This window comes from Rissa tridactyla, chromosome 2 (genome assembly GCF_028500815.1).
Source record: "Rissa tridactyla isolate bRisTri1 chromosome 2, bRisTri1.patW.cur.20221130, whole genome shotgun sequence".
Taxonomy (NCBI): Eukaryota; Metazoa; Chordata; class Aves; order Charadriiformes; family Laridae; genus Rissa; species Rissa tridactyla.
In genome coordinates, this window is record NC_071467.1 from 117929946 (window position 1) to 117936141 (window position 6196).

Sequence of the window (6196 nt, forward strand, 5' to 3'; positions counted from 1 at the left end):
GCTGAAAAATAAATACAGGAACATCCATTAAAAATATTGTTTAACTGAAAGGTAGAAGTATGCGTTACAGTTCTGTGTAGCATCATTCAAAATGAAAAGTCAATGCTATTTGGCTCAGGAACTGAACTTGTGAAAATGAGACTCAAAATATAATTACAAACACAAACTGTACAGGGATCTTATGTGAGATTTAGAAATACTTGTTATTCGTGCACCAGAAGAAAATGTACATTAACATAATGCTTTGGAGGTATTTAAATAAAAATCAAGTTATAAAAAAAAGGGAAAGGAAGTGCCTGTGTGTGTTCTTGTGCAAATCATCCAGTTTTCCCCCATGTTTGTGGAGAAAAGATAGGTCTGTCACTTGGATAATTCTTGTAGAAGACACTTTGATATTAAAAAAAATCTGCTAAAAAGTGTTCAGTTTGGGCTGCTAGCCCAGCTCTCCTCAGAAGAGCATCTACCCCCTTTTGCAGCAGCATCTGCTTGTTTTCACAGTTTCCACTTTAACAGAACGATTCAGGGAGTTTGGGAAAACTAATAAAAATATGGGGATAAACAGCCCAAGAATGATACATTTGACTTAGACCTCCTTTTGTGTGCGAAGCTTGGCTAATCAAAGACAGTAGAGGTGGCGAACAATAAATATAGGACAGTAAATAAAAAATCTGAAGATGATAAGGACAAAGTACAGGGAGGGATAAGCTATCCAGTACGGGAATCAAAAGCTGAAAGTGCCAGCTCTGCGCTGAAATTAGGGAAGAAAAAAAGGGGGAAATATTGGGAGTGATTTTGCGATGGTGACATCCAGTCATTAAGAGACTGATCTGTTGCTCTGTGATAAAAGTCATGTATCACGCGCTTCCAGGGAAGCCACATATTACAACAGGCTGGCCAGAATCAGCTAACTGGTGTTAAAATGGAGACATGCTCTCCCTTTCCCCTCCTTTCCTTTATTAACAACCACCTCTTAACTGATACCCCATTTCGTATAGATCCCGTGCTGCTGTGTCTGCGCAGAGCCCTCTATAAATTCTCTGTCAGGTGGGCTGAGGAGTGACACTGTGGGGTGTAACATCGGAGCTACCGGCAGTGTCTGGGGGTTCAAGCCCGTGCAACCAAAAGGTTTTTGTACAGAAACTCTGGGATAATGTATTTTAGGTATTCAGTAAGTTCTCTGGCTGCAATCCCCTCAATTTCTGTGCTTGTCCTTCCATTTGCCAGCTAGGGGACAATATATGGTTTGTTGTGCTGTATCGCTTCATTGCATACTGTACCTCAAAAGCTATTATTTTGGGGATTGCATAGATTGATTTTTTTTCTTCAATGAAAAGAATTTATGGGTTTTTTTATATGGAATAATTTTTAATGTAAAGATACAACATAATATGTAGCTGTGAAAGATCAGAATATGTAGCCACGAATGACCATTTTAAAAAAGTCATAACAAGAAACGATTAGCTTGTTGTAACACTTGTCAAACTACAGAATTACCACCAGCACAGCATAATAAACGTTTAATCCCTTTTCAGATAAGTGATAGCGAGAATGGAGCAAAGGCAGAAAGCCCCATCTTTTTTCTTTAGAGCTAGTAGTCACATAAAGTTACACCTCTGACACCCACATTTCCATTTCAAAGTGAGGAAGTTCCATCACTTTGCAAAAGAAGTAATCAGGAAAACAGCACGTTTGTTACTTCGCGCTGCTTAAAAGGCCTACCCCAAAAGGGACATCAAAGGGAAGAAAAAGTTAAAAATAATCAAGGAAAACTTACAAAGTTCTCCTACAGAAAAGATTAGCGTTTATAAACTTAAACAATTCAGAACTCTCTACAGAATTTAGTTTCATTGGTACTCTAAAGAGAGAGAAGAGAGGAGGGAAGAGAGATGGGTGTCTAAACCACGGAATATTTCCTTGCCAAAAATAAATAAATAAAAAGGTATCTATTTATTTTAATATTTTTTCCTAGGCACGGAAGAGGACTTAAGACACAAAACCCTGATTTGCTGGGGTGTGCGACCCAACTTACTTTGGCTATTTCTTACTTAACTTCTTTTTTGTATATAGCTTAAACTCTCCACACTAGGTCATTCAAGTCTTGAGTCACCAGAAAAAAGAAGTCGCTGTTTAAAGTATGGCAGACAACCAAAAGTTCAGACAGCTGCAATGAAGGATTAGTTGTGGGTTTTTCTCACTGCCTTGCTACAAACTGCATCACAGCTCTATGTTCAAACATTATTAAATGGGAATGTTTTCTCTGGCACTGACTGCTTCTCCCCACAGTTTAAGTATTGAATTTTTTTAACTGAAGTAGCTTTGGTTTACAGCTCACATTAGAACTTAAAAACATATTTCCATAGTAGCTGGCATATGCGGGCAACTGTTTATTCTCAGTACCAGCCATAATAAACACTTGTACTTTTATAATCCAACAAATCTTTGTCTAATCACAACTCCGTTTTCAGAGCTGTAAAATTTGCATGCTATTTAAACCATTTTTCATGAAGACTCTCCAGAAATTGAAAGATTTTCTAGGTCTGCCTTCATTATCAGTATAGAGCAGTAATTCACCGTAAAGGATGTGGAGATAGATACACAGCGGACATTAATTGCAAGAGTGCATGGAGAAAAAGCTTTGTAAAGCAGGACACGCTATAGGATTTTCAGAGGAATAGCTTGTCTTGAGGAGACCCGCCTTTAATTCTACCTCGAACTTATTCTGGCAAGTATGAAAAAATGGTTGGACGGGCTTTCCAGGTGAATTGAGAACAGCATCCAACTAACTTTTTGGTTTATATTTTAGCATTCCAAAGCAGTAAAGCTCTGGAAAATGAAGCAATTTGAATTTGCTTTTGGCTCATGTATTGTCAACAGAACTAATGAAGGTCTGCTTGCAGAATCGCTGCAGCAAATGAAAGAGCCCAGCAAGACACCTCAATTCCCGCTGAATTTGCCAGAACTGATCATTCTGAACGTATTTGTTTTTCGTAGCTGACTTTATTGGCTATTGGAATTGCCGAGACACAGACGCGTGGAGCCTGCGATGCTCTTTTACGGGAACAGAATTAAAGTTTGAGCAGAAAACTCACTACCTCCTCTCTTCATTTTTAATGAATATTGCTATTTATGAGGATGAATAGTAAGAAGCCAGTACCACATGAAGAATCACTATCAGTAAGAGCAGGTATTATTTTGAAAAAGATTATATACTTAGCATAATCTGTCAGATACACTGATTTCCAACCTGTGAATCTCTTCCCTTGCCCAAGCTTTAGTTTTTACATAAGATAGTCCTGACAGCCAGCTGTCTTGTTTTTCACGTAACCAGATATCATAGAATCATAGAATGGTTTGGGTTGGAAGGGACCTTAAAGATCATCTAGTACCAAGCCCCCTGCCATGGGCAGGGACATATCCACTTCAGTGTGCCGGCATTTGTGACTTGGTTTAATCTTCAGCTTTCAAGCAGTTCCCCGTCACGCAGGACCCCATCCAACAAGAGATCAAGCCCACAACTCGCACTGCGTGCAGACCCTTGTGTGAGCCATGGGCCAGAAGATGGACTTCACCCACCGCTCACCTCTAAGTGGTGACTGAATGACATGCTCAGAATTATCGCAGACTTACTTGTGGGCAGCAACGGAGGACCGGAGACCAAGAGCAGCTACCCAAATAGCCATCCCTGTTACTAGAAATGCGAGCGATTATTAAAAAGTATAATTGTACAGCTCCACAACAAGCAATACTACCACCGAGGTTCATATGAACTTTGTCTCCAGGCTCAGCCCAGTCACAGCAGACACGTGGTCAAGTCAGTCATGCGAACATGGTGGCTTCAAGAAAACGACACTTTCCTGAGCATCAGCATCATATTTGAAGCCTTGTCCAAAAAAGAAATGGAGACAAAATCTAAATATCCCATCAGGGGATGGGTTGGGCAGAAGCTGCTAACATCTGAGGCAGACAACTCACAACTGCAAGAATCTGGGGTGGTAGAAGGGAGGCAAGAACCATATTCCCGCAGCCTCCCAAGAAGAGCCGGCAGGATCAGAGAAGTGGAAGAAAAGACACTAATTTATTGCAGTCACATGTAAATGTTGGCATTTAACAATAGCAGCAGCAGAAGAAAAATCAGTTAAAAGAACCTGAGAATGCTGAAAAAAGCCACAATAAATACTGAAGAACTGGAAGAGGAGCTATTTCTCATTAGAAAAGAACAAAGGTTTGAGAACTACTTGTACTTATTAAGATTGAACTGGCTTGGGACCATAGTAGTGGAAATTAGGAAAGCCAGAAACAATCCACAGACACTTGAACAAAATGAAAAAGGGATCACAGTGCCGTTTCAGGAGGCCACAAGAGTATCAGCTGCCTCCTCAAGTTAAACAGAACAGTAAAGGACATCAGACTTACTTTGTGTAGGCTTAAGAAAAATAAATCATTGGCTAATGGACATCTTAGTAAATCATGAAATCCCCACCTGAGAAGGCACAATGGCAGGGGATTTTAGCTGTAAGGTCGAGAGCTGAGGAAATGACTGAACATGAAAAGAGATCAGCTAAGGAAGCCTTAAAGACAGACTCACAGGCTTACCAGAAAATTGATAACACCCGAGAGACTTGCAATGGTTGAATAACTGTTTGATGAAGAGGAAAAATTAGGGTTCATAGGCGCTAAATGTATCCCCAGTGTAACCCATTGCAGTCAAATGAATCACAAAGCAGGTTAACTCCAGTGCTCAGCGTTTTACTGGTGGAATGAAAATATTACAATATTTTACCACATACTTTGTTCTTTAAAAAAGATTGTAGCGATGAGTGCTGGAGAGGGGAAGGGACCTCTCTAACTGGAAAGAAATAATTCTGGGTGGCAAACCAAACAGATCCTGGAACTGCCTACTGTAGCGTACGCTACTTGCTTCACCAACAGGCAAAATGTGATCAGAAGCTTTATGCACACACGTTATTTCCACACAAGATGTAGAGTTATGGAAAACCTTAGGCTCAGGAACTTGAATTATAGGCACCCCTCTTGGAAGTCCTTAAGGTTTGCGTTGCAGTACAAGCAGACAGCACAAAAGAGCTAGGGCACCAGAAGCAAATAGCCAAACAACAGTCTGTGCTTGCTGGAGCTCCTAAGTCAGTTTGATAAATGGTAAGAAGAATAAAGTAAACTAAAACTGTTGTAAAATGAATAGTAGATAGTTCCATCCACCCTTAACCAAGTCCATGCCCTTTAATGGTGGGATTTCTGGATTCGAAAGCTAGAGCATCAAAGATGAAGTTATTTGGGCATATGCTCTTAACATCAATGGTGCAGTTCCTGAGGAGGAAATCTGGTGTTGTCTTATGCAGGTCAGAAAGCAGGACAAAAGAGGCCTCCAGACCTCTATCTTGAGCATACACACACCTCCAGCAAGAGAAAGCTAAGGACAAACTGGAGAAGCTCCCCCAGCTGGGTATTATAATACATGTATTTCATGGGGAATAAAGTGATGGTTTACAATCAACTGTTCGTAAGTTTCAAAAGCAAAGTTAAATTCTTACATAAAACTACAATAAATGGAGTGCTAATATTGCGTGGAATAAAAAGCCTAAGGAAATCCGATACACCCTCTGCATGTTCAAGGCATACAGCAAGCCACATTCTGGTCTTGTTACCACAAGTGGAGCTGGGTAAATCTCCTGAAGTTAAAAGGCTCTTGATAGATTTTAATTTGGGGAATAAAATGGTCTGCCCAACAACTTCAGGGGATTAGTTGTGATTTATATTAAAGAAGCTAAGAAACCCAATCTGATCTTCCAAACATCTTTCACACACAACTTTAACATTTCAAAATGTTTCATTGATGAAACACGCTGAAGGACAATTAAACCTGATCCTGTGGATTCCCCTTCTTGTTCTCTGTAGACACTTTATAATATAGAAACTATACTGCTATAGCATACATAAACTGTAGCAGCAACAACTTGCCAAGGTAGTGTAGATCATGTTTTGCCTTTTTAAAAACCTAAAGCAGATTTCGGTTTTGCAATTCACTTCCATTCAGGTGAATTAGGGTTCAGACATAAAGGCACTGAATGCTCTTGTCTCCCCTTGACGTAAGTGGGATGAAACCACTTGCAGGACTCTGTCCTTAAAATTGAAAGAGGAAAGCAAAGGATGAAATCCTGGATCCTCCTCTGAGGTCAATGGG